The following is a 6,000-nucleotide window of genomic DNA, read 5'->3' on the forward strand; positions in this document are numbered from 1 at the left end:
ATGCATTTCTCCACTGGTTCTGGAGGGGGCTTTTTTGCCCAGAGTGCTTCATCCTGCCAAGGATGGGGGAGTGGATGCATCTCTCCACTGGTTCTGGAGGGGGCATTGTGCCCAGAGTGCTTCATCCTGTCAAGGATAGGAGGAGTGGATGCATATCTCCACTGGTTCTGGAGGGTGCTTTGAGGCCAGTGATGCTGCACCTGGGGTTGTGGCAGTTAACATCCACTCACCTGGGTGTCTGAGCCACAAGATGTACATGGAACAGGTAGCATGATACTCCATGGAGGCAGAGCCACACTCCATCCTGCAGCGACTTAGATTGCAAACTGCTGGTAGTGCCAGTGTTGGTGGTGGTGCCTCAAGTGCGTGTCAGGGTCCAGGACGTCACCTGCAGCCTCAGACGGCTGCCCACTGGGGATGCTACTGACGTCCGATATAGTGGCAACGGCTGGGCATGTGGCAGTGCAGATGGTGGTGCAGGTGGCAGTGGCGGTGGCTGCGGCTGTGGCTGTGGCTGTGGCGGTGGCTATGGCGGAGATGCTGCCGGTGCTGCCCGTGGTGCAGGTGCCTGTAGTGGTGGAGGGAGACACCAGACCCTCTCCAGCAGCCTTGGATGGCTGATCCTTGGGGAGGATGCTGCAGACTGATGTTGTGGCAGCGGCTGTGCAGGTGGTGGTGCAGGCGGCGGTGCAGGTGGTGGTGCAGGTGATGGTCGTTGCGGCGGTGGTGACCGTGGTACAGGTCGCTGCCATCTCTGAGGAAATGGTGGTCACCAGCACCTCACCAGGAGGCATCGTGCCCTGAGGTGACTTGCCCTTTGTCTTGTGTCCCTTCCCCACCTTGGCAGTCGCCGCTGGGCCCTTGGCACTTTCCTTTTGTGTTTTGATGGGGCTTTGCTGGATGGGTGGTGTGACTTTCTCCTGCTGGATGCCGGCCCCTTCTTGACCTTGGCAGGTGGTAGAATTGGGTGGTCCTTCACATCTGTAGGTGGCACACTGGCAGCTCTGACGGGTGCCCCCTTCGATCCACCTGGACTTGCAGGGATCACAGCAGACGCAGATTTGGTGGCTGAGGTGCTGGACTGGGATCTAGACATCCTGGCCCTAGGGGAAGGAGGGGGGAGGTGTAGGGAAGAGGTTAATGTTAGCTAGGAAAAGATGGAAAAGATTTTTAGGCACACTGGAACAGGAAGATGGAGGGGGTGTGGGAGTGGAGGAAGAGGTAGTGGTTTTAGGAGGTGTACGTCTGCTGAGTTTGGGTGAAGGTGCATGGGCTGGAGGCTGTTGTGAGGTGGATGGCTTTTGAGTGGGTGTGTGCCTGCGTTTGTGTACTTTGGGAGGAGGGCTCACAGACACACTGGGAGAGGACACAGGGGACGTATGAATGGTAGTGGGGGTTGTGATTGATCGTGAGCGGTGTGTTGTGATGGGTGTGCTGGTGATGGAGGCAGTGGCTGATGATGTATTGCATGCAGGTGTGAGTAGAGACAAGACTGGGAGGGAGGTGGAGGACGTGGAGGACGTGGAGGAGGGACACACGATGGAGGAAGTGGATGTTGGTATGTGTGCATGGGTATGGTGCTTGTGTGAGTGCCTGTGTGATGATTTGTGGTGCTTATGTTTTCCTGAGCCACTTTTGTGTGTTGATGTGTGTGCCTGCTGGTCTGAAGGTGTGCTTGGGATAGGCTGAGGTAGAGGGGATTGGGTCTGGGTAGTGGAAGTTGGAGGGGGAGGCTGGACACAGGAACAATGGCTGCCATCAGTGCTGAGGCCAGAGCCTGAAATGTTCTCTGTTGGGCTGCCATGCCAGAATGAATGCCCTTCAAGTATGCATTTGTTTGCTGCAAATGCCTCATGACACCCTGGATGGCATGTAGAATGGTTGACTGCCCAACAGTCAGGGATCTCAGGAGGTCAATAGCCTCCTCACTGAGGGCAGCAGGGCTGACTGGGGCAGGACCTGAGGTCCCTGGGGCAAAGGAGGTGCCCACCCTCCTGGGTGAGCGGGTACAGGAAACACGCTGAGGGGCTGCTGGGAGGGCGGTGCTGGTAGGGGGGGTGGCAGCTGTACCTGTTGTTGGGGTGGGCACAGAGGTGTCTGCCACCGCAAGGGAGCTTCCATCAGAGGAGGAGTCGCTGTCACTGGTATCCCCTCCTGTCCCTGTCATGGAGCTCCCCTCGCCCTCCGTCCCACTGGTGCCTTCACCCTCTGTGGATTCACCCTCATGGGCCATGTGGGATGCAGCTCCCTCAGTCGCCGGTGCCTCAGCTCCTCCACCAGATGATGCTAATGCACACAAGGACAGGGTGACAAACCAAGAAGGGGGGAAAGACAGAGGACACACATGGTCAATGCCAGCAACACCACTACTGTTGGTGAACACAACACACACTGAGCTGCCCTATGCACTAGGCCTTGCCCAACCAGTCACTATGGTAGTCACCAGCCCATGGGGTATAATGCCTAACGCCAGCACCTGCACACCTGATACCCACAGGACCCTGCAAACTAGTAGCTGCCCAATTGTACCATTGGGGTAGGGGTGCTTCAGAGCCTGCAAAAAAGGGACATACCCTGGCATGATCGCCCTGGCCTAGGGGCACCCACATATCTAGTTCCTAAATCGCGCAGAGTCTGCTTTCTGAAACTGTACTCACCCCCTTGTGGCTGCTGGGACGCCCTCAAGCGCCCATCCAACTCCAGATAGGCCACTGCCAGGATGCGGAACATCAGGGGGGTCATAGTGCGATAGGCACCCCTTCCAAGTTGGGAGGCCAGCCCCAGCTGGGCCTCCACCGTCTTCTTGCTCCAGCTGCTCAGGTCCTTCCATCTCTTGCGGCTGTGGGTGCTCCGTCTGTGATAGACCCCCAGGGTCCGCACCTCCTTGGCGATGGCACGCCAAATACCCTTCTTCTGGTGGGCGCTGACCTAGAGGGTAAACAGAGTGAACATATTTCATTACCCACCCGTCCGGACCGTCATAGTCATTGACCACCAGTTCACACCCATGACCTGACGCACATACACTGACCGCCTCACATGCAGCACTCAGGCCACCCCCAACATGTGGCTTACATACACACAACTCCAAACAGGTATTGCCCACTCATCATGCTCACAGTTTACTCACCTGTTTGTCTGGAGGACCATAGAGTAGCATGTACTGGGGGACGACCCCATCCACCAGTTTGTCCAACTCCTCCTCAGTGAAGGCAGGGGCCCTTTCCCCAGACACTGTAGCTGTTGTCACTTCCAGACTCAGATCACAGCAGCACTTGCAGTGTGGGTCCTCTCCTGTTGATGGTCAGGTATCAAGTGAGTGAAGAGGTAGAAAATGGTGGTCACGTCCGCGGCGGTGCATACCGTCACCGCCGGTGTACATTGCCATTGGCTCCTCAGACCCATAGGGCCCAATGATAACCAATGCAGAGTTGCCCGGCAGTCTTTGACCGCCTACTGCGACGCTGCACAATGCCAGCACAGTTACCTCATTTCCCCTTGTCCCTCCTCACAAGTCAGGCAGCCGCCATTTCAGGGGAGCACATGTCATGGCACCTAACTGCGTCGCAGCACATATTGGCACATATACTGACTCACGATTTAACACATGGATTCTGTAACATTAGTTCAGACACAGTTGTGCTATCTATGTGATAAATGACCTTCTGCTCACATTTCTCCTCCATAGGCTACAACTGCTGAGGCAGCATATGAGATGGCGGCATCCTCCGGTGTACAGACCCCTGGTGGACCTGTTGTCAATGGAAGACACATCATAATCACCTACAGACTTGATTGTGCCACAATCTAAGAGCTGTGTGCCCAATTGGAGCCAGACCTGATGTCAGCTATCCGCCAGGTATCTCCCCTCTAGTGCAGGTCCTGTCAGTGCTCCATTTCCTGGCAAGTGGTTCCTTCCAAACAACAGTGGCCATGGCATCTGGGATGTCTCAGCCAATGTTCTCAAACGTGTTGACAAGAGTGTTGTCAGCCCTGCTGGAACACATGCACAGCTACATCATGTTTGCCCAGGTGGAGGATCTGGCCACATTGAAAGCTGACTTCTATGCCCTGGGTCACATCCCCAACATCATTGGTGCCATTGATGGGACACATGTGGCATTTGTCCCCCCGCAGAAATGAACAAGTGTACAGAAATAGAAAAAGCTACAGATGAATGTGCAAATGGTGTGTTTGGCGGACCAATACATCTCCCATGTGAATGCCAAGTGTCCTGGCTCTGTGCATGACGCCTATATCTTGAGGAATAGCAGCATCCCTTATGTGATGGGCCAACTCCAGAGGCACCGGGTGTGGCTAATAGGTGAGCCTAAGGTCCCCACACAGTATGAGTAGGTGTCTGGGTATGGGGTAGTCCCTAAGGGTTAGTGTGTGTCTAACAGGTATCCCTCGAAATTTGAAGGTGACTCTGGTTACCCCAACCTCTCATGGCTACTGACCCCTATGAGGAATCCCAGGACAAGGGCAGAGGAACTCTACAATGAGGCACATGGGCGAACTAGGTGTATTATTGAGAGGACATTCTGCCTCCTGAAGGCCAGATTCAGGTGCCTCCATCTGACAGGTGGCTCCCTGTACTACTCACCCAAGAAGGTGTGCCAGATCATCGTAGCATGCTGTATGTTGCACAACCTGGCATTGAGACGCCAGGTGCCTTTTCTGCTGGAGGATGAGCCTGGTGATGGTATTGTGGCAGCGCTAGAGCCTGTGGACAGTGATGAAGAGGAGGCAGAGGAAGAAGATATTGACAACAGAACAAACATCATCCTGCAGTACTTCCAGTGACACACAGGTAAGACAATGTAACTCCTCTTCACATATCAGTTTACTTTAGGACATTGTACATGCCAGCCTCTTAACCTCTGTCTATGGACACTGACTGTTCCCTTTGGATTACATTTTTTTCAGATCTGTGTACCCCATTCTGGCTTTTGCTATGTGTACTCCTGCCCAACAACTGTCATACATTGGTATGAGTAAATGAACATATACCTTGAAAATCTTTGCTACTTTTGTAGTAATACATGTGTGAATCATCAGACTGACTCCAGATTGATATCTGATTAAAGGGTGTTTATTTAGGTACTAATGAGTATAGGGGTATGTGCAAGAGGCTGGTGTGATGGTGGAGGAAGGTCCATGGTAGAGTCCAGTCTCTTGGTATCACAGGTGCATTGTCCAATGGGGCATAGGAAGGAGAGTAATGGCAGTTCAAGGTGGACAGGGTGACAGAGTGGGATAGAAGGGTGACAATCAGGAGAGTCTCATTTCCTGGCGGAGGTCTTGGTAATGTTCTCTGTCTTCTGCCTGGATTGCAAGGACCGTTTGCGGGGTGGTTCTCCTTCTGCAGGGGGTGGGGTGCTGTTGGACTGTTATGTCTGTGGCGGTGCCTCCTGTCCACTAGCGCCGGTGGAGGTGGAAGGCTGTTCCTCGGTTTGGCTAGTGTCAGGGGCCCTTTGTTGAGCCACTGCCTCCCTCATGGTCTTCCCCATGTCAGCCAGCACCCCTGCTATGGTGACCAGAATGGTGTAGATTTTGGTGAGGTCATCACTTATCCCCATGTACTGTCCCTCCTGCAGCCGCTGGGTCTCCCAAAACTTGGCCAGAACAGTGCCCATGGTCTCATGGGAATGGTGATATGCTCCCATTATGTTTGAGAGTACCTCGTGGAGAGTGGGTTCACTGGGCCTGTCCTCCCCCTGTCGCACAGCAGTCCTCCAAGCTTCCCTGTTGCCCTGTGCCTCTGTCCCTTGAACTGTGTGCCCACTGCCACTAACCCCAGGTCCCTGATCGCCCTGGGTTAGTGGGGTTGCCTGGAGTCCCTTTAGTGGTGGACACACTGCTGATTGACGTGTCCTGGGGACAGTGGCATGGGCCCGCTGGGTGGGTGCTGTGCTGGTGTTTCCTGAGGGGGGAGGCTCTGTGGTGGTTTGGGACTGTGGCAGGGGAACCGACTGTCCAGAGGTCCCAGATGGGCCA

This window comes from Pleurodeles waltl, chromosome 5, assembly GCF_031143425.1.
Source record: "Pleurodeles waltl isolate 20211129_DDA chromosome 5, aPleWal1.hap1.20221129, whole genome shotgun sequence".
Taxonomy (NCBI): Eukaryota; Metazoa; Chordata; class Amphibia; order Caudata; family Salamandridae; genus Pleurodeles; species Pleurodeles waltl.